At 44.0% G+C, this 23,687-nt stretch overlaps 1 long non-coding RNA gene across 1 annotated transcript; it reads left to right on the top strand.

Moving 5' to 3' along the window:
* Window positions 1-1,223: 1,223 nt before the first annotated feature.
* Window positions 1,224-17,738, top strand: LOC113890263. The gene is made up of 3 exons (XR_003510474.1): window positions 1,224-1,383; window positions 14,936-15,063; window positions 16,873-17,738. It is a non-coding gene; the product is annotated as an uncharacterized LOC113890263 (long non-coding RNA).
* Window positions 17,739-23,687: the final 5,949 nt, after the last annotated feature.

Here is a 23,687-nt window from a genome sequence, read left to right as displayed (position 1 = left end):
CCACCTACATAGCCCGCAAACTCCTTATGTGCCAGAGCTGAACTTGTCACTCCTTCTGCCCTCCACCCCACCCCTGGACCACATCCTGCCACATTCCCACCGCCCCCCCGCCCCCTACCCCCGCCATTCCCCTGGATAGGCTATGGCCTCCAGGCCAGAACTTTCATTTTCCTCAACTTCCCCTCCTCATTTCCTATCCCCAACCTCACAGATGCCTCCACTCTTCATGTTCAGCATAGCCAGACCCTTCCATTCCTTTCTTCTATTTTTTTTCCTGTTGACTCTATCTCCCTTTCCTCCTTACTGGAACTGCCCAAAGTCAAGCCATCTCTACCTCTCCCTTCACAGTTTCCTCTACAACAGATTGGCAACTGGCCTCCCTGCTGCTACCTGTCTGCTACCACTATCCACAGTGCAACCACAAACTTCTCTAACACTAAATCTGATTGTGGTGTTTCCCCTTTAAATACTTCCTCTGGCCATCCCAGGCCTATAGGATGAAGAAAACACTCTTTCATTTAGCATTTAAAGCCCTCATACACTGACCCCCCCCCCTTGTTACTCTTCCAGCTTTGTCCCCTGCTATTCCCTAGTGGCATGCATGAGTTGACATGTGGCTCTCTGCATTTGTCTGTGACACTCTTCTTAGGAGCGGCGAGTGATGCAGTTAGGCTCCAGCTGTTTGGATCAAAGAGGAAGGGCCTGGGGCAGAAGGAAACCTCAGACATGTATACTTCTGCTGGAGATGGAGGGGGCGGGGAATAACACTATCACAGTTAATTTTTCAAAAACAGTATCTTCCACCCAGTCAAATAAAGAGCAGTATGCTACCGAAGAACTGTTTGAATTGTCTTATGTTTAAAGACTGGAGAAAAAAGGCTTCAAAAGAAAAACAGATTTGGATAAGATCTTATTCTCTGAGGGGCTGCTATGGTAAGACCTCAAGGTGTTTTTATAGGTCCCTCTCATGAGACCAGGAAGATTAGAGTTTTTTCCTCTCGCAAGACTCAAAGCTTCAGAGAGAATGGAGGCCAGTTGAACCTTAATAAACACTCTTCAGAGAAAAAAAGGGAGAAGGAGTTGAAGGCCAGTTGATGAATCATAACTAATTAACTTGTTTTGTCTTCCCTGACTCTCTGGCTTTATTAAATAAACATAGATGATCTTAATAAAATAAGTTTTGGCTAACTTTATGGTGTCCTGTTACCAGCGCTAGAGCCAGGAGACCTGGCTTCTAATTTCAAGTATATCTCTAACTAGCTGTGTGATCTTGGGCAGTCCTGACCCCTCTCTGAGGTTTGGCTCCACGATGGACATAACCAGAAGACTGAACTCATTGGCACAACTCCCTATATACTCAAGTCTACATGTCTTCAATTTTAGGTCAGTGAAATATTTCCTCTCTTTCTATTCTTTACCCCTGAATTTTATTTTTTGAATTACTTCAATCCTCATCTCTCTTTATTTTTTCTTCTCATTCTATCTGCTTAGCCAGGCAAGGCGTAGTACTTGCCCAACCATTTTCCAGACTCTTGACCTGGGTGCACAGAGTACGTTCTGCCCACTGAGTCTATTCAGGTATATTAAACTTCCTTGGCAAGGACTCCAGCAGCCAACAGAGATCTAGACACTGTGCTGTCAAGAATCTTTTCCAGATCCGAGGGAGATGAGACCCAGGACTCCAATGCACGAGCTGTCATGCTAACTCTTACCCAATTGTAGCATCCTCTCTCAAGTTTTCACATTTGAGTGATTCTACTTTGAAAATATTTGTTTACAAGGGAAAGTAAATCCAACAGTAATATAAGCTGCTCTTAAAAAAAAAAAAAGACAGTGACCAAGCCATGATAATGGCAGTCAGTCTGATGGAACAAAATCAGCTAGCCAGTCCCCCAACTCAGCAGTCTGTGTACAGGCTCAACATCTTGTATATTATTGGGCCCCTTCAAATTAAGGACTCCATGATAAGGAGCTTATGTTATCAAAGGTGAGCATATCTACTCCTCAAAGACAAAATATCTGGATAAATGACTGAGTTTTCCACTTAAAAAATTGTGTCTTGACATCACCTTAGCTCAGGTAAAATGATAAGCCACCAATTTATGTTGTTGGTTCATCAACACATATGCTGAACCAACATCCCAGGCACTCCCAAACGAGTGGCTGGTAGGATCATCTCCATCAGCCTGCAAAGATGCTTATGATGTTAAAATGCTGTCAGAGATCAGAGATGGCCAGACAGACACCAGTTAAATTTAGAAGAGGTCAAGAAAATCAATACAAACTGAAAAAATGTGTTCAGTGGAGATGTGCTACCCTTTTAGATTTCCTTTATTCACCAGCTTCAGAAGATATGATAAAGAATCTCTGAAGAATGTTTCAGACAAGCTATTTGAAATCTTTTTCTCCCAGTAACAGTCCTTTGCAAGTTTTATTCAATCACCCAAGAACAGAGATGTTGACAGCACCTCAGACCTCTTCATTGAACAGTAATCATTGTTATGTGCCAGGTACTAAGTCAGGATGGTGCAAAACTGGACAAGACACAGTCCTGACCTGGGAGGGCTTATGGTCTAGTCAGGGAAAGCTACACTTAAACAAACAAAAAAAAGCAAATGAGATGTGTGTCAGGAAGAGACACGTAGGAAGTGAACTCAGCTGTGTAAGGAATCACAGAAAACTTGATTTTCTCAACAAATCATAGGCCACCAGTGCCAAAAAGAACCTTACAGGTTATCTGTTCCAATCCTAAACCCTTTATTTTACAATTGGAGACACAGAGAGGAAAAGTGATCACAGAATTTTAAAGCTGGGGCCAATATGTAAATTCTTTCTCCTTTTCTGGCTTTTTCCTTTCCTACTTATTGTAGGTTTCTCAAATAGTTTTTGGAAGTAGATGAAATGAAATCATACATGCCCTCCTGAAAGAAATCCATTTTGTTTTCCAACTGAAAATATACAAGTTATGTCTCAACTGATATTTGTTAAGTAAAGAGAATGACCTCCTAGATGACTAAACTCACTTCACAGTTATTTACCCTGTCTGTACAGTCCTTCCTTTATCCCACCGTCTTAGCTCTACTCTTAGCCATTATGGTCCTTCATAGAAATCTCATCATTTTACTTGTATTCTCTACATTTGCACTGCACTTTGGAGTTTAAAAAGTATTTTCCAGCCCACTGTCTGTATTTTGAGAATCAAGTTGTAGGCTTGATAGCTTTAGAGGGACATGAGAAGTGGGAGGAGGTTCAGAGTGGAACTAAGCTCATGATTATGTCAGGAAACAAGACCTGCAAAGTTGACTGATGGGAGCTAGGCTGCCTGGGACCACTCCTGTGCCCAGACAAGCAGAGGAGCACTGGGGCATGGAGTCAAAGCCATGAAGGCTGGTGAACTGGAAAGAAGCAAGTCAATAAACACTCACTGAATAATTCCTGTGTGCAGGGCACCAAGCTAAGTGGATCGAAAAGATGAATAAGCAAGGCACCCCCTTCAAAGAATGTTTGTATTGTTGTAGAATCTCAAGCCACAGGGAGTGGAAGACATGAGTGAGCAGAAGCCACAGGGCTGAGAGGAAGAGTAGGGTACCAAATTCCTGAAGTGCGGCCTCCGCTCCTCAGTGGGTTTGGCCACCTTCCAGCCAGTGACCTTGAGAAGGAGGAAAGGTGCCAGAGATGGTGAACATAACCACTGGACACATTTGGGCAGAGGTGGAGACAGGGATCAAGACCATCCCCATGGAAAAGAAATGCAAAAAAAGCAAAATGGCTGCCTGGGGAGGCCTTACATATAGCTGTGAAAAGAAGAGAAGTGAAAAGCAAAGGAGAAAAGGAAAGATATAAGCATCTGAATGCAGAGTTCCAAAGAATAGCAAGAAGAGATAAGAAAGCCTTCCTCAGCAATCAGTGCAAAGAAATAGAGGAAAACAACAGAATGGGAAAGACTAGGGATCTTTTCAAGAAAATTAGAGATATCAAGGGAACATTTCATGCAAAGATGGGCTCGATAAAGGACAGAAATGGTATGGACCTAACAGAAGCAGAAGATATTAAGAAGAGGTGGCAAGAATACACAGAAGAACTGTACAAAAAAGATCTTCACGACCCAGATAATCACGATGGTGTGATCACTGACCTAGAGCCAGACATCCTGGAATGTGAAGTCAAGTGGGCCCTATTAGAAAGCATCACTATGAACAAAGTTAGTGGAGGTGATGGAATTCCAGTTGAGCTCTTTCAAATCCTGAAAGATGATGTGAAACTTGAGTGAAAGTGCTGCACTCAATATGCCAGCAAATTTGGAAAACTCAGCAGTGGCCACAGGACTGGAAAAGGTCAGTTTTTATTCCAATCCCAAAGAAAAGCAATGCCAAAGAATGCTCAAACTACCACACAATTGCACTCATCTCACACTCTAGTAAAGTAATGCTCAAAATTCTCCAAGCCAGGCTTCAGGAATACGTGAACCGTGAACTTCCTGATATTCAAGCTGGTTTTAGAAAAGGCAGAGGAACCAGAGATCAAATTGCCAGCATCCGCTGGATCATGGAAAAAGCAAGAGAGTTCCAGAAAAACATCTATTTCTGCTTTATTGACTATGCCAAAGCCTTTGACTGTGTGGATCACAATAAACTGTGGGAAATTCTGAAAGAGATGGGAATACCAGACCAACTGACCTGCCTCTTGAGAAATTTGTATGCAGGTCAGGAAGCAACAGTTAGAACTGGACATGGATCAACAGACTGGTTCCAAATCAGAAAAGGAGTATGTCAAGGCTGTATATTGTCACCCTGCTTATTTAACTTATATGCAGAGTACATCATGAGAAATGCTGGGCTGGAAGAAACACAAGCTGGAATCAAGATTGCCGGGAGAAATATCAATAACCTCAGATATGCAGATGACACCACCCTTATGGCAGAAAGTGAAGAGGAACTAAAAAGCCTGTTGATGAAAGTGAAAGAGGAGAGTGAAAAAGTTGGCTTAAAACTCAACATTCAGAAAACGAAGATCATGGCATCTGGTCCCATCACTTCATGGGAAATAGATGGGGAAACAGTAGAAACAGTGTCAGACTTTATTTGGGGGGGCTCCAAAATCACTGCAGATGGTGACTGCAGCCATGAAATTAAAAGATGCTTACTCCTTGGAAGAAAAGTTATGACCAACCTAGATAGCATATTCAAAAGCCAGAGACATTACTTTGCCAACAAAGGTCCATCTAGTCAAGGCTATGGTTTTTCCAGTGGTCATGTGAGAGTTGGACTGTGAAGAAGGCTGAGTGCCGAAGAATTGATGCTTTTGAACTGTGGTGTTGGAGAAGACTCTTGAGAGTCCCTTGGACTGCAAGGAGATCCAACCAGTCCATTCTGAAGGAGATTAGCCCTGGGATTTCTTTGGAAGGAATGATGCTAAAGCTGAAACTCCAGTACTTTGGCCACCTCATGTGAAGAGTTGACTCATTGGAAAAGACTCTGATGCTGGGAGGGATTGGGGGCAGGAGGAAAAGGGGACGACAGAGGATGAGATGGCTGGATGGCATCACTGACTCGATGGACGTGAGTCTGAGCGAACTCCGGGAGTTGGTGATGGACAGGGAGGCCTGGCGTGCTGCGATTCATGGGGTCGCGAAGAGTCAGACACAACTGAGCGACTGAACTGAACTGAACTGAACTGGAGGGTAACCTGCCACAGGAATGGTAGACTCGAGCCTCTCCCCACGAACACCTTGAAGGCTGAACTTTTAGAATGGTGCTTCATTTTAAAGCTACTAAGTGGATTCTCATGAGCGAGTTTCTACTCAGTTTCTAGACAATGAGGTTTTAATAATGTTTACATCGGCTAAGAGGCCAGAAGGACCGTTTGATATTTAAAGGACCATGTGATATTTAAAACGTGGAGCGCCATGGCTGAGTGCTACTGAGGTCGCAGAGGAGCAGCTGGGGCAAGTGAGAGAGTGATCAGAGAGATGGAACAATGAGGCTCCAGGCAAGTTATTAACCACTGCAAATCTCTGAAGGGTACTGAGACAGTCCCATAGAACTCTCTAATCACAATTAAGAGGTAATGGGGGCAGAGGGAGTAGGGGATATGGGAGCCAGAGCAGAGACTTGTTAGAAACCAACAGTGAAGACAGAAACCTCAGAAAGAAGAGACAAGTTTGGAAAACCCTTAACAGAGACATTAAGCCAGTAGTTAGAGCATCAGCCCCACAAGGCTCTGTTTCACCCATCTGGACTTCAGGTTTTCCTTGCTCATCTAAACGAGCCCCTGGCAATGTTTACCAGAATGGCCACAACCTCCAGGCAGGTAGCTGGACCCTCCATGCACTGGCCCTGGCTCACCTCCCAGCCTCCTGTCCCTTGGCTGGTACCTAACCCCCTCCCACCTGCTGGTTCTGGCCTCTATCTGGATCCCTCCCCAATGACCTGTTGATAACTTCGCCATCCCTCAAGACTCATCTCCTGCAAAATACCTTTCCTAATCTTCCATAGCACATCCTGCTTCTTGATGACACTTCCATTTCATCCTGCACTATAGTAATATGTGCCTGTCTGAGCTCCCACCTTCACCCCACTTAGAGAACTTCAAGGGTAGAAACCTGATCACTTTCATTCATGTACTTGAAGCACTGGGAGCAGACACTAGTGTGTCATAGACCTTAATTGCAGTCGATGTACAGCTGGGACAAAGTTTCCATGACCCTTTAGAGGTCATGAGCTGGGGCCTAGAGCCAGATGGCTCAAGCTCCATCACCAGGTAGTGACCTGGGGCAGTTTTCTTCATCTCTGTGCCTCAGTTTTCTCATCTGTAAAATGAGTATAAGAGGACCTTAAAGGGATTTTGTGATAGTCTCTATAAGGCCTCTAGCTTGCCATGTAGACTCATTGAATGCTCAGTACATACAGGGAATGACTAGGAACATGGAATAATAGGCATACAATCTCCTTTTAATTCCTGAGAGGGACCTGACTCATGCTATACAGTAAGTCCCCTACATGTGAATGAGTTCTATTCTGAGAGTGTGTTTATAAGTCCAGTTTGTTTGTAAGTCCACAAAGTTAGCCAAGGTACCTAACTAACTCAATCGGCTATATAGTATTATACTGTAATATGTAATATGTTTACAATACTCTTCATACAAATAATCCATAAAAAACAAACAAAATATAAAACATTTAAAATCTTACACTCCAATACCTTGAAAAGTACAGTAGTACAGTACAACAGCTGGCACACAGGGGCAAGAGGAGTCACGGACTGGAGGAGGGAGAGGTGGTGGGAGATGGTAGAGCTGAAGGATCGTCAACAACAGGAGACAAAGGACAAGTTGCAAATTCACTCACACCTGACATGGATGGAATGTTCGCTTGCATCTTCGAAAGTTCCCAGCTTGAAGGGATGAAGTCGGTATGTAGGGGACTTACTGTATGTCCACATGGAAGTCTTTGTTTTCTTTAAAGTTCATATCTTCACATAGCTGCTCTACATCATTTCAAAGCTGACTGCGTATGCACAGGAATGCTAGTAGACAATTTGTTAACAAAAATTCAAAATAACTAAGTCAAAGACATTTTCCTCAAAGCAATTTATCAACTCAACTACCCATCAAACTTGTGCCACTATGAGCTGTGTAAGGCCGACAAAAAGGAAAATGAAATGGACAAGACACAACCCCTGCTCCCATGCTGCATCAGTCTCCCCAGCAACAGTTTTACAACTGTTGCAAAAGTTGTCAATATCCAGACAGGGCTACAAAGAAGGGCTGTGAAAGTCCAGAGTGGAAACCAACCAACTCTGTGCATCTTATTGCTAAAATAAGTGTACCTTTTCTGTTTCTTCCCAAACCATTCAATGTTTTTTTTTGTTTTTTTCTGAAGTCTATTTCTTGTTTCTGTTGGAAAACAGGTACCATCAGGAAGTCTACGTGCTTGAACTTATTTACAAATCAGAAATAGACTCAGATATAGAATACAAACTATGGTTACCAAAGTGGAAAGCACAGGAGGGATAAGTTAGGAATTCAGAATTAACACATACAGACTACTGTATATAAAATAGATAAACAAGGACCTACTGCATAGCACAGGGAACTATATTCAAAATCTTACAATAACCTATAATGTAAAAGAATAGGTATATGTGTGTATATATATATGTGTGTACATATATATATATGAAACTGAATCACTTTGCTGTATACCCAAATCATTGTGCATCAACTATATTTCAATTTTTTTTAATAATTTAAATATTTAAAAAAAGGAAGTCCATTTGATCCCAGGAAATAAAACTCAAAGGCAGCCCAGGATCAGCACTACTTCATGAGCTGATCCGAGGCACAGCCTCTATGTATTTTCTGAACTACTCCCACACATGGAGTGATTTCAGCTTTTCAAAGCCAGCAAGGAGACAGCTCAGGGCTTCTAAACTCAAGATACCCTGTTTAAACTTAAGAACTCCTTATACCCTGTTTCACTAGTTCCAGCGGTTATCCTGAGGACCATGGAAGGAGATGCAGCCAGAGGCTGCTTTGATAAGGATACAGATGGAGGAGGCGATTTTGTTCATGGCTTCCTGGGAGGCTGTTTTACCAAATGCAGTGACCAAAGATAAAAAATACTTCTTTCTTCTCTCTAGTGCAGAGAGGAGGTGAGACAAAGACTTGGACCCAGAAAAAGGAATCTCAATTTTTCTCTCCCCATGTCAAACTAGAAGTAACTTCCACTTCAGTAATTTCCTACTGAAATTAGAGAGGCAAAGCTAGGGTCCTATTACACTGCATTCTATCAGTGATGTGTGGTCCCTGGGGAACTAGCTGTTTAAGCAGATTTGCATGTCTGGAATTGATGATTTGAGTAATTTTTATTTTTTTTTCCCTCTCAAGGGGCAACATGACCTGATGGGATGAGGACTGTGGTTCTCTTGATGGGTTTTCCTTTTGGTCTTGGGGCCTGGATGGGGCTGGGGTCCTGGAGCTCTGGCTGCAATGGAGGGATGGAGGAGTAACCTCCAAGGTTACAGGAGCAACTCTGAGGGTTTTGAGTCCTAGTTCCAGTTGACCTACAGGCCAGCCCGTCCTATGGTTACTTGCTCAAGGCAGTACCTTCTCACTGACACTTCATATGTGTCAGAAAGAAAGAGAGCTGGGCAGTGTCCATGGGGACTTGAAGAAATTACTTCTTCCTAGCTTCAGTTGTCTCAGCTGTTGAAAGGAGTTGGAGCAGGTTAGAAGTAGGGGACTAGAAAAATCCTGATATTCTCAAAATGTCCCCATTTAATTGATCTGGAAATGAGATTCTCTCTACTGTGTTGGTTTGGGGTTATTCTGTGGAGGCCAGGGAAATAATGGTTCCTTGCTTTCCTTGGGAGTGGACCACAGTGATTATGGGGAATAGATGTTAAGCTGGAAGCCATCAAAGGCTGCTGTGTAGAGACCAGCCTGCTTTCCAGAACCAGGGGCCTCACAGGTGTTACACCTGTATCTAGGAGACATGCCATAGAGGAAAGAGCACAGACAAAATAGAAATCCTAGCGAGATGAACATCCAGCCACTAGACTAACCACTGAGATTGTGACCAGGGCACATCCCCAACCTAGTCTATTTATAGGGTGAGATAAATGTGGTAGACAAACTCTAAGGAGACTCCCATGGTTCATACCTTCTGGTGTCCACACTCTTGTATAATCCCCTCCCTTTAAGAGCAGGTAGGGCTGTGGCTTGTTCCTGACCAATGGAATACAACAAATGGTGGGATGCCACTCAATCCCATGATGACACTACATAAGCCTATAACACTTGCCCTGCTAGCAGACTCTCTGTATTGACTGTCTGCCTCGCTGGCTCTGATGGAGTAAGCTGCCATATAGAGAGGTCCATAAGGCAAGGAACTGAGGGTGGCCTCTGGCCAGTGGGCTGCAAGGAGTCAAGGACCTCAGTCCAATAACCCTCCAGGAACTGTGCACAACCATGTGAGCTGGGAAACTGATCCTTCTCCAGTCAAGCTGCAGATGAGACCCCAGCCCTGGCTGCTTCCTGAATGAAAGCCTTGTGAGAGACCCTGAAATGGGAAACCCAGCCAAGCTGCCCCAGCCTCCTGACCCACAGAATCTGTAAGATAACAAATGAGTGCTGTTGTGCACCATAAAGTTTGTGGTAATTTGTTATGCAGTAGTAGATCACTAATACAGTGAAGCAGTGGAATCTTCCTTGCCTGATATATGAGTCTGATAATTATGTTCTTCTGCTATCAGCATCGCACTGCTCCAACATCACACTGCTCCAACATCACACACACACGCATACACACACACATTGTAGGTTGCTGTCCCTGTGCTGGGGTGAGAATAATTTTTCTTCCTAGATCTCCTAGGGTATGTGTTCTATATTTAGATTCTCATTTAATCAGACTTCATTTTCAGGCTTTGTGGTGCTGATTGCAAACACCTTGCTCACATGCACAGATCCACATTCACACACACAGGTCCCACATTACACTGAATTTAATTAGGGATTAACTTGAAATAAAAGGACTCCAGCAGGAAAGAGGACTCCCCTGAGACAGAGTCTAAGGGCATGTAACATGAGGCATTGGTATTATTATTTGGTAATTGATTCTGAGAGAAAGGGTCAAGTAAAAGAATCAGCTATGGTTTTTCCAGTAGTCATGTACAGATGTGAGAGCTGAGCACTGAAGAATTAATGCCTTCAAACTGTGGTGTTGGAGAAGACTCTTGAGAGCTCCTTGGACAGCAAGGATATCAAACCAGTCAATCCTAAAGGAAATCAACCCTGAATATTCATTGGAAGAACTGATGCTGAAGCCAAAGCTCCAATACTTTGGCCACCTGATGCAAAGAGCTGACTCATCAGAAAAGACCCTGATGCTGGGAAAGATTGAAGGTAGGAGAAGAAGGGGATGACAGAGGATGAGATGGTTGGATGGCATCACTGACTCAGTGGATATGAGTTTGAGCAAACTCTGGGAGATTGTAAAGGACAGGAATGCCTGGAGTGCTGCAGCCCATGACGTTGCAAAGAGTTGAACAGGACTGAGCAACTGAATAACAACAACAAAAAGAATCTGCCAACTCAACCGCAAAAAAGAATGAAATAATGCCATTTGTAGCAACACAGATGGATCAGAGATTATCATACTAGCTGATGTGAATCAGACAAAGACATATTCTATTGTATCACTTATATATGGAGTCTAGAAAAATGATACAAATTATCCTATTTACAAAACAGAAGCAGACTCACAGACTTCAAAAACAAACTTATGGTTACCAAAGGGGAAAGGTGAGGGAGGGGGGGAATAAATTAGGAGGTTGGGGATGAGCACAGATTCTTTACCATCAGAGCCACTAGGGAAGTCCCAACATATACACTACATTATATAAAAAAGATAACCAACAAGGACCTACTGTATAGCATAGGGAACTCTACTCAGTATTCTGTAATAACCTATGTGAGAAAAGAATCTGAAAAGGAAAAGATATATGGATACTAGGCACAGGGTTCCTGCTCAGTCATGTCCGACTCTTTGCAATCCTTTGGACTGTGTAGACTGCCAGACTCCTCTGTCCATGAGATTTCCCAGGCAAGAATACTGGAGTGGGTTACCATTTCCTCCTCCAGGAGATCTTCCCCACCCAGGGATCTTTCAGATTCAGGAATCGAACCCATGTCTCCTGTGTCTCCTGTACTGCAGGCAGATTCTTCAGCCTCTGAGTCATCAGGGAAGACAGATATATGTATACATATAAGTAACTCACTTTGCTGTACACCTGAAACTGACACAGCATAGTAAATCAACTATGAAAGTGTTAGTGCCCAACCCTTTACGACCCCATGGACTGTAGCCTGCCAGGCTCCTCTGTCCGTGGAATTCTCCGGGCAAGAATACTGGAATGGGTAGCCATTCCCTTCTTCAGGGGATCTTCCCAACCCAGGGATGGAACCTAGGTCTCCTGCACTGTAGGCAGATTCTTTACTATCTGAGCCACCAAAAGTTTTTTAAAAAGAATTAAGCCTGAGGCAGAATTAATCTAGCAGGGGAGCACCATTTCTATAATATCTTTTAAAATGGCCACTTGTATTTTAATAGCTGTGAAAGACACTGGGGTCAGAAAGAGACATGACTGAGTGACTAATACAAAGACATTAGACTTCTTTTTAGGTAAAGAGAGTGGGAATAGTAAGCTGTGTGTTATTTAGCACATTTTGTTCCTTTCTGAGTCTGCTTTTCTGGAGTCCTGACATCCTCTACAAACAAAATCAATGTTATGGATGGCCTCATTTTGGACAGGAATGAAGTGAGACCAAAGTTTGGCTAGTGTCTAGGGTAATGACTGTCAGAACATTCCAGAGTGGTGCTGAGGAAATCCGGCCCACACACATCTTCAAGTTTGAGGAGAAGCAAATCTGTGCCTTTACCAGCAGGACCTTCTAGGCCTGGTGGGGAGCCAGACACTCTTTTCCAGGAGAGTTTGGGAGGTGCTACTACTGTAGCTGACTTAGGAAGATGTGACAGGAGCCAGAAGAGGTGAAAATGTCTGGAAGTCAGCACAGGGCTGGGGGGCCAGTGAGCAGTGCTCAGGAAATATTTTTGAATGAATGAATGACAAAGCATTAATTCCTGCCCTTACAAGCCTAACAGCTCCATTTCCCAGGGGTTTCCCCTTAGCACTTCGACTTTGCCACCAAGGGAAAAATAAGATACACCATTGCCCTTCAAGAAACTTACAAGACAGGACAAGACTCAGGAAATGACCAAAGACAAGGGAAGGCCCAGTCCATTGAGACGAGAGGAACTTAGGGAAATTTCAGGGAATTTCTGGTGATCCCTTCCAAATCACAGCAAAACTTTGGGTTAGGCAAGGGTTGTGGACACTTCTTGATGAACCGATTGAAACTTTCAAAGTCCCCTGCTGCTTGTGGCCCTAGCAGAAGGCCCTTAAGAGTTCCAGGATGAAGGCAGTTGCTGTCCTAGGGTTCAGTACCCGCAGCCGGGCCAGCAGCGAGGCAGCCTCGGCCGGTCCAGGGCCTCCGCCGAGGCCAGTCCGCGCCCCGCGCCGCTCGCGACCGACCGGCCCGGACGCGGGCGGACAGCGCGGAGCCCCGGGCGAGCCTTTGTGCCGCCGGCAGCTGCCTTTGTGCGACGCGGGTTCGCGCGCCCCTCCAGGCGGCCGCCTCTGCAAGGATCGCCCCCGCTGCGCTCCATACCTGCTCCTTTGTCACCAGCTGCCGAAGAATTCAGAAAATCAAATTTATTTCCCGATTACCGATTACCGCCGGGACGCCCCTTTGTGCGGTGAGGCCTCTTTAACGGTTGCGATTCCAGCCCACTCTGTGAAGAAGGCTTTTTAAGGAAAATGCGCCCCGCTGACTCCTGGCCCCCGTGGGAACTTGCGGGCGAGATCTTCTCGCAATAAAGACGCTAACGAGCCCCAAGACGTGGGCTTGTCAAGTGTCCTGCCTGCTAACGGGGATAAATAAATAGGCCTCTTGAGTTCGGATAGTGTATTTCCTTTTCCCCCCCTTAGGAATGAATGGATGGATGTTGACTCCAAGGCTTGCCAGCCCAGCGCTGCCCTCAGCCTGCGGGTAAATCCAATTTCAGCCTCTGAGTGCTCAGCGCTATCAGCACCTCGCCACTGCCGGAAGCCACAGGCCAATCTGAAAAAGTTCCTCTTCCACCGGATTCTCAGGTGTCTTAGGCACCTGAAGATAAACGATGGTACCATTATTTCACCTGATTAGGTTGAGATTTTCTGAAATGAACACAAAATATTGCCTCGCCTTGCCAAGTTTTGTCCACAGTAGGCAGGGGAGTGTGGTTTTTTGTTGTCTGTATTTTTGTGGTTTTTTTGGTGCTTGTGTGGGGAAACCAGCTTCCCAGGTGGCTGTGGTAAAGAACCCGCCTACCAATGCAGGAAACGTGGGTTCGATCCCTGGGTCAGGAAGATCCCCTGGAGGAGGAAATGGTAACCCACTCCAGTATTCTTACCTGGGGAATCCCAGGCACAGAGGAGCCTGGCAGGCTATAGTCCATAGGGTTGCAAGGAGTTGGACGTGACTGAGCACACACACACATGTGGAAATAAATGTTTCTTTTAAAGAAAACCAATTTTTTTTAAAGGTAATGTAGAGTAGACCCATGCTGACAATATACATCATTTCCACTCTTTTTGTAATAGCAGTAGTGTGTCACTCAGTTGTGTGCAACTCTTTATGACCCTATGGACTGTAGTCCACCAGGCTCCTCTGTCCATGGGATTCTCCAGGCAAGAATACTACAGTGGATTGACATTCCCTTCTCCAGAGGATCTTCCTGACCCAGGGATTGAACCTGAGTCTCCTGCGTTGCAGACAGATTCTTTACCGTCTGAGCTACAGGGAAGATCTTTTTGTCCACTCAAAAATTAATGTGTAGGAGAAATAGATACACAGATTCACCAACCTATCAGCATCATTCCAATAATACCCTGAAAACAGTTACAAAGACCATCATAATTCACACATTCATAAATAATATTTAGCGTTATAATTTGAATTATATAGTCATGAAGCAAAGGCATCCATAATAGGAGAACTTAGTCCACTGATTTTAAATTATGCGTGTTCTGAATCTTTTGCAAACACTAAAAAAAAGAGTAATGATATATAGCACTTAGCAGGAGTCTTTTTTCTCCTCTACCTCTTGTTTTTTTATCGTGAGAATTTGGAGATGCCACTCAGTTGCTCTGTGACTAAAGGAAGCGAATATAAATCAATGCCACATTTGCTAACAAACAGCATTCCTCTCTTTATCTACATCTGTGCGTCTTCTCTCTCTCTCTCTCACACACACACATCCCCCACAAGAGCTTGGCCCACTCAGCTTCCCTGTAATTTCACAAAAGAGTGACTCTAATGTTTTCTGCTTCGTAGGGAGCCAGTGGTCATGGCGGTGAATTGGATACCTACACCAGACAAAGCCTGAGAGGCGTAATCAAATAAGGGAACCACTTGAACTGAACTCCCAGCAGGAGCAGGAGGGAGGCCTGGAGAGGTTACAGGTACTTTTTATCCAGCCTCACAGGAGAGAACCAACTTCCTGCTGCTAGAAATTTGTCTGCAATTTTTTTCCTCATTCAGACAGAGAGCTGGGGTCCAGGAGACACTGGGTTGATATGATAACTTGATTAAGGCCGGGACAGATGACATGGGAGCACCAAGTCAGCTCAAAGGAATCTGTGCTCTCCTCTTTAACCTCTCCTTGGGAGCCTACAAATTATATCTATTAATGTATCAGCCCCCTGGCATCACACAAATACATCATCCCCTTAAATGTATGTCAATCATTCACAGGAGCCTTCGTGGAATACCCACCACATTTTCATTTCTCTCTCCCTTAAAAAAAAAAAAAGTTTAACCTGTTGGGTTGCTCAGACAAAGGGTTGTAGCCTGCCACCTCTTGCTGCAGTCACTTGGGAGGTAGGAGTCGTGTTGTCAGCCCAAGCATTCAGAGAATCGTTTAAATGGGCCCCAGGCAGCTGGATAGGATCCAGGGGAGAGACTCTCAGAGGAGGAAGGATTTGGAAACCATGTTCAGTGAAGCATGAATGGAAAAAAAATGAGGATTAGTCTGGAGAAGGGAAAATGCAGAGAGAACTTGAGATCTAAAGAAATACTAAACGGAAGGAGGCTGGGTGTCTTGCATGGGCCCCAGGAGAGCCCAGAGAGAGACAGGCAGTCAGGGAGAGCCAGCAGAGTGCCTGGATGAGAAATGGGCCACGTGCTGCGGCCGCCCTGGGCGGATGTGAAGAAATCCTCAGGCAGTATGGCCACAGTCACAGGAATCCCAGTTCCCTGCCCAGTGTCTGAGCCGGGAGACAGCCAGCCACTGAAAGGCTGAGAAGCTTCAGTTCCAAATACTGCTGGGAGAGGAGGTGAACTGAGGGTTAATTTACCATCCATACAACATACAGATTTTTTAAGTGTAGAATTCAATGAGTTTTCATAAATGTAACCTATGTAACCACCAGCCCAGTCAAGACAGAAACATAACGAAAACCCTAGAGAGAAGTTTCTTTGCCCTCTTTCCAGTCAAAATGCCCACTCCCCCCGCCCCACCCCCGGCAATCACTGTTCGGATTTCTCTCACTCTAGATCCATTTTGTCTGTTTTGTCTGCGTTTAAATGGAATTGGTCAGTATGGGCTCTTTTGTCTCTGTTTTTTTTTCACTTTATGTGCTTTTAGGACCCATCCTTGTAGTTTGTCCTTTTTATTGTTGACTAGTTTTTCCAATAAGGATAAAACACCTCACGTTTGCCTGCTCTCCTGCTGATGGACATTGGGGTGTTTCCAGTTAGAGGTTATTATTAATGCAGCTGCTACTAGCAGCACCCTCTCACAATTTTTTGGTGCTAGCTCAAAGGGTATATTCTAAATGCCATTTTGAACTGGACTGCAAAGCAGGGAAAAGCCCAAAGCCATAAGGTATGGTTTTAGTCAAGGCAGGAAAACTTTCTGGGACTTGACAGTTTCTGGTTTGCATGTCTTTCCCAGAAAACACAAGTTGTACCCCTATTCTTCCCACTGGTGGGCAGCAGGCTCCATCAGGACTGCTCTCTGCAAGCTGGGGCCCTTCCTGAGAATATCTTAGCAAAATGGTTGTTAGTTATCATTTAGATCTACTCGAAATGTTGAAATTTACATCTGTTGAGCTCCTGCCATGTGCCAGGCCCTGTGGGTGCACTGGGGCCTATGGGAAGAGAGAGAGGAATCTGAGGAGCCTGTCTTTAACCTGCTTGCGGTCTAAAAGGAGAATTAAGTGAAGTGTAAATTATGAAACCATAACTCAGTGTTCAACAAACATTCACAGGTCAACTGCTATGCTGGTGTGAACCAGGGACAACTATTGAGAGCCCACATCTGCTGTTTCACCTTGAGACAAGGAACCTGTTCACACTGGATGAGCCCATGTCTATGCATGTCCTCTTTCAGATGGCCCTGAAGGTGACATAGGCAGTGAGACTTTGAAGATCACATCAAAGCCATCAAAGCACAGAATGTTGGTGCCGGATGGCCCTTTCAAGTTCACGGTCCACTCCATCCCAAAGACAGATGGGAAAACTGAAGCCCATGCTAAGAGAAGTTCCTTCCCCAAGGCCACAGGCAGAAATGTTTGCCCTCCTAGTACAACCATTATTCTGCTGTATCAGTCTGCCATTTATGACAAAGTCCTCCTTATATGACAGAGAACTATTTATAATGCTAGTATTGAGGGATATGATTAGTACATTTGCTGTGGGTTGATATGTCAGATTTGGCCTGTGAGCAGCTGTTACATTTAGAGAAACACGTTTGAATCCAGAAGTCATCCAAACTCTGTGATAAAAACAGTAGACCATGTCATGCTAGGATCCTACGTGATTATGACTGATTTGTCCTCTAAGTTGTTTATTTATCTCATTGTTGGGCTTTTAGTTTATTTCCTTGTCACTTTTTCTATACATAGGTTTGACAGCTGTGTAATCACAGAATACTGTATAATCTACTTTATATTTTGTTTTTTTGAGTAAAACCTTCTTACTTTGGCCAAACCACTCTTGCCTTTAAAAACACTGATATATATTGCATGACTACAAAGGGGAACAAAAAATAATTGTGATCACGTTGAAGTTCCATACTCTTTTCCAAACAGTTATTAACAGATTTATGTCAAATAAAAAATGAAATGAATTTGGATTTATGCAAACTTGGCAGGAATTCATTCAGAATTCATTTGCAAATCAGAGGGGACAAAGATACCACTATTCCTACTTTGTGGTTTTTAAATAATACTAAAACGTATAAAGTACTTTATCCATACACACACTTTACAGTTTTCAAAATATCTTTATATCCATTCTTTTACTGGAACCCCTGACCAATGGGCAAAGCATGTATTATCTCCATTTTGCAGATTAAGAAAACAGCCTCAATATCTCATAATAACCTATAAATGAAAAGAATCTACATCTGTGTGTGTGTGTAACTGAATCACTTTGCTGTACACTTGAAACTAACACAACATTGTAAATTAACTATACCTCACTAAAAAGAAAGAAAGAGGGGGAGAGAGAGAGAGGAAAAAAGGAAAGAAGGAAGAAAACAGCCTGGGATAAGTCACTTATCCAAATTCACATAGGGAATACATCCGTGTGACGGCCACCATACCACCCTCCACCCACAGAGCAACAGAGCACACGCCCAGCCCACACCACACCCAAATAAAACAGAAGGCTCCACACCATTAACAGAGCAGTTCTCTTTGAGTGAATCATGAGATCTGTGATCACGGAACATGTTTTTTAAACACCTAATATTTACTTTCTGTATGTCTTCTGTCAGAAACAGAACTGGCAACATAATCTGCAGGACCCCCTGCAAAATGGAAAGCAGGGAGCCCCTTGTTTGAAAAGTCAGGAAAAGGTGCCATTGAAGGTCTTAAATATAAAGTTCTTCCTTTCATCTGTGGTCTCACTTTCAGCTTCTCATGGTGATTTTGATCTTCTAGTTACTGCCATTCTAAGTAAAGCAAAATGAAATTTTTAAATGATTAGCATGAGCTTTACCATTCAGCTTTAGATTGTACAAGGCCAGTTTTTAATGCAAATACAAGAGCATTTAACTCTTATGCAGAATCACCAAAATCATAGAATTTTGATTTTATATCCCACATGTACATATGTTTTTTGTTCTTAAACCAGAACAGCGGAAGTGCTGCTCAAAACTAACTCAACTGTTTTTTATTTTACTTCTTAATACACACCTGTTCCCCCAGCGCACTCTGTCTTAGGTTGCCGCTGAAAGGACTAGCCACTCTGAGTCCTCCTTTCACTCCCTTTCCTTCTTTCATCATTTTCAGTGTAAATGATTGGTCAATAGGGGGAAGTCTCATAAGTCAAAAAGGATATGATGGGGTCGTCTGTCAGTCGTGTTTCTTAGAACATCTGGGTCTTCTTCCTGCATTCTTCCATTCTGGTTTGAACAGAAAGCATGAGCCTCTTGGGGCCACCAATGCCCCACTTATTCAGTTGCAGATGCAGCACACTTACCTTGCTTTCAGTGTCACTGAACTTCCACGACTGTGGGCCCCCTTAGAGGGATTCCGTGTTCCTGGGGCTGGGGAGCATTCTATATGTGAACAGCAAGCAAGGAATTGCAGTGGACAAGCACATTGCATGTCTTTTCCTTGCTCCATCATCTTATTGGACTTCACTTTACAAAACAGAAGATGAAATCATTAAGCCTGTAGACACAATGATAGCAGAGCATGAAACCAAGTACAGGACCCTCGCGAGCACAGCATCCTGTACAACTGCACAGGTCACATGTCTGTGAAGCTGGCCCTGGTCAGAAGTCAAAGTCAACTTCTATACTTGGTAGTCTAGAGGCCTAGAGGATGGAGATATGTTTCTTGGGCCTGAACTATAGCCACACTTCTGGACAAGTTCCAGGGTGGACCCCCTTTCTTACAACACACTCCACTGATGAGGTGCAGAGAAGTGCCATCCTATAGAGAAGATGGGATATCCAGGGCTACTCCACTGGACAGCCATGTGCCTGCAGCTGAGTGGCCTAGGAGTGAGAAGGAACGGAGTGGGGCATGTACAAATCATTTAGGCATGACTAAGATATAGGAGAAATCTTGTCCAGGAAATGCTATCATGCTCAGATATTAAGCTGGAAATCCAAAAATGTAACCATAATCCAGTGGTGCCCTTCTTTCTCCAAAAAACACTGTTTTTAAGCAGCTCATCACTGAAGGTATTTCTCTGGCGCACACATCTGCATGACTTTCCATGCAGGAACCTTAGTGATAGGGTGGGGAAAGCCAGAGAGACCCAAGCTCTGGTCAAAGCTCTGGTTCTTTCTCGATGTGTGATTCTGAGCCAGCCACCTAACTCTCTGCACCTCAGTTCTCTTAGTTGTAAAATGAGAGCAACAATTCCTTACCCAGTGGTAGGTGCTTGTGAGAATTAAACTAGACAATGGCCATAAACTGGGGTGTAAGCTGGAAATCACTGCATACATGTGAAGCCATGTTAGTTAGTATCCCATGTATAAACGGTGTGTATCACATACAGACCCCATCAGGAAATTTCACTCTGGGGCAGAGTGATTTACAAAGCCTGTTCAGAAGTGGAGTCAATTAAGGTCAGCTTTCTATGTTGCTAAACAACAGGGGATTCTGGGTTCAGTAACGTTGAAAGGCAGGCCCAACACACCCCTTGAAACCAGGCTTTTGAGAGGGTTCAAAGGAATGCGAAACAAAAGCCGCTCTTTGTGATGTGTTCACTCTTCCTTCATTGTCCCCTTTTACCCTCCAAGGGCCTTCATGTAAAGAAAGGGGCTGCTAATGTGGCGAGTGGGAGTTGAAAATCGTCCTGGGCCAACAATGTTGGCACATTCCGCCCGGCCTCATTACAGAATCATCTGAAATGCTTGAGAAGTGTTTCCCACTCATTAGCATAAATAGCAGAAAAACTCTTTCACAAACAAAGCAGGTTCCATCTGCCCCCAGTATGTCCTCACCTTGACTTCAAATGGCCAGTCCCTCCCCCAGCACAATACCAGGGGCACCGGCCTCCGAGGCCCCAAGCACCCCACTTCAGAAGGGCATTCAGTGAAATATCAACACGGTAACCTGCATGTTTATTCATTGGCTGCCCCCTCCTTTTAATGGAGTCCCTTCCCCATTGTGGCCACTTGATGCTTTCACAGACCTAAAGGGAGAGGCTTCCTTTTCCAAGCTCTTAGGATCCTTAGCAACCCACACCTTGTGAGTGGGTTGACCAGGCTAATTCGGTTTGTTCTGCCTATGTGGCCCCAGCGTATTTTGTCAGGTATTCTGCTGTGGGATTAAAGAGTCATTAATCACTCTGACCTGACTCTGACAAGGTGGCTTTTGCAATGAAGTCCACTTCCCTGGTGCTGGCCAGAGACAAGGCCAGAGCTGTCTTGCATTAACTGTGGAAGAATGCACTGGTTCCTCCCCAGTCAACCTCAGGACACCATCCACAGCCCCAGTCCCGCAGGAGCTGGTGCCAGGGCCAGCGGTGGCCTCTATCTGTAGGCAATCGGAGCTCACAGCCGCTGGGTGGAATCAGTTCTAGAAGGATGGGATTCTAGCATGACGAACTTGGGGTGACGATAGGGACCTGAGTTGCCATCCACATAGCCCCAGGTTTTGCTAAAGAAAACACTGAGGCTCAGAGCGAGGAGGGGCTTGCCAAAGGTACACAACGAGTCACGTAGAAAGTCAAGATTAGAATGGGCGTCTCTCCACCACTCTAGAATCCAAATCCAATCCGTGGCTTTTTATAACCATTTTCAACACCACTGATACTATTGTGTTGAGCAATTCAGAGGGCCCTGAGCTCTTGAGAAAGAAGGGAAGTCATTTTCATTCACCAAGTGCTGCAAAAGTCTAGGCACTGAGCTAGGTATTTTGCATACATTTAACTTAATTTAAATGTCATTTACATGGGTCAGCAAGTGAAAGTGCTCAGCAATTATTAGCTGTCATTCAATACCACTATTTTCCTAGGTAAGCATTATCATCCCTATTTTTTATAGATGGAAAAAACAGAGACACAGAAATGTTAGGTAATTCATTCATAGCTTGTATTCTTTCCCTGGTGGATTTAGAAAAGATGAGAAGAGTTCCCTATATCCAGGTGTTCTTGTGAACTTTCATTATTACTTATGTAAATCATAAATTAAAAGTTTAGGTCAGTCATTTAACATCAGGTTATCAGGATTTATTATTTTCCCTTTTATCTCTTAGATGTGTGATAACTTTTTCTCTGGGCTTCCCTGGTGGCTCAGTGGTAAAGAATCTGCCTGCTAATGCAGGAGACTCGGATTTGATCCCTGAGTCAGGAAGATTCCCTGGTAAAGGAAATGGCAACCCATTGCAATATTCTTGCCTGGAAAATCCCATGCACAGAAGAGCCTGGCGGGCTACAGTCCATGGGGTCACAAAAAGAGTCAGACATGACTTAGTGACTAAACAACAACAACTTTTTCTCTCCTGATGTTTTCCTGTCTTTCTTTCTTCCTTCCTTTATTCTTTCATCAATTTAACAAACATTTACTAAGCACCTATGATGCCAAGTGCTGGGGATGCTGAGATTAAAAACACATGGCTGCAGGCCCTCTTTCTTACAAAGTTACTGAAATGAGCGTCTCATAAATTCAAGAGTAAACCAAGAAAGAGGTAGACATGAATGCAGGATGCAAGAGCTCCAACCTGGAAAGGAAGGAACCCCAGGGTGCTAACCCTAAGCCACCCGCACCGCTGCAGGACAAAACTCCAGGAGGGGCTTTGCACAGAGGGGAGTTGGATAGAAGACTTGATTGTTCAAATAACTGTGGAGGGTGTTTTGATCTTTGGCAAAGAGTTTGAATTTTAATTATTGCTTAATACAAAGGAAACAAAGCAAATGAAAAAAAGAAAGCAGTTACTAACTCCAGAAAGGGAAATCAATCACAGTTTACCAAAAGGCTCCATTATAAATATAATTTATATTTTCATAATGTTGTTAAAAACAAGACAACAGGCCCAGAATGGAGTCACTTATACTAAGCCACATGTCACCAGACTGAGGCTCCATTACAATTTTCGATTCTCCCAGAAACTGGAATTGTAAACCAGTCCATCAGAAACCATTTGAGTAGTTACCAGGCCAGAAATCTGCCTGATAGACTTGTGCCATTCCTGAAAACAACCTTCCTAGTATAACTTATTTCTGCTCCTTTCTGCCTATAAAAATCTTTCATTTCATACAGCCTCTTAGAGCTCCTTTCTATCTGCTAGTTTGGTTGCTGCTTGACTCATGGATCATCAAATAGAGAGAACCACCAAGATCTTCAACACTTACTGGGTTGAATTTTGCTTTTTACACTGTAAATCCAGAATAAACTATATTAGCATTTCACCATCTTGGGAAGATTGGACTAGAAAAGGAGTATGAGTGAAAAGGGAGGGGGAGCTGGCTAGAGCAGGGGATGAAAGAGCAAATGTCCTCTTTCCTGGTGGGGATTCCAGAGTCAGTGCTTAAAACTGAAAAAGCAGAACAGAAACACAAGCATGTGAAGGGCCACCCTCTTAAAACTGTTTGACTCTCCCCATTATGTGCATGTGAAACTTTGATAAATACAGAAACTAAAAAGTCATTGACTGATGTAATTTGAAAAATAGACTTTGTGTTATTGCCAAGGGGTTAACAATGTCCTTGGGAGACTGTCAGGAGGAGAAATATTCATCACACACCTGGGATGCCCTGGCCCGCTGAGATGGACGATTGGGAGGAAGCTCGCAGTGGAGGAGGGGCAGCCAATGCCTTGAGAAGCCTTGGCTGGGAAAGCGGGGGAGTCCTGAGGGGTGGGTTCCATAAACCAAGAAAGTCTGGAATGAGGAGAAGGAGGTAGAACATCATGGAGAGAATCCCCAGGCACGAGAATTCTCAGGTGCTGTCTCCTGAGGGTGACTAGGTACGACTATTAGCCTGAGCCAGGCCCACTTTGAATCCCAGCTTATGTGCTTACAGGTCACATGACCTTGGACAAACTACTGAACCTCTCTGAGCCTCATTTTCTACCTCTATAAAAAAGAAAAATGGTCCCCTTTCCCCCCTGGCCCCCCAA

The sequence above is a fragment of the Bos indicus x Bos taurus genome, chromosome 1 (genome assembly GCF_003369695.1).
Source record: "Bos indicus x Bos taurus breed Angus x Brahman F1 hybrid chromosome 1, Bos_hybrid_MaternalHap_v2.0, whole genome shotgun sequence".
NCBI lineage: Eukaryota > Metazoa > Chordata > Mammalia > Artiodactyla > Bovidae > Bos > Bos indicus x Bos taurus.
This window is presented reverse-complemented; position numbering and strand designations above follow the sequence as displayed.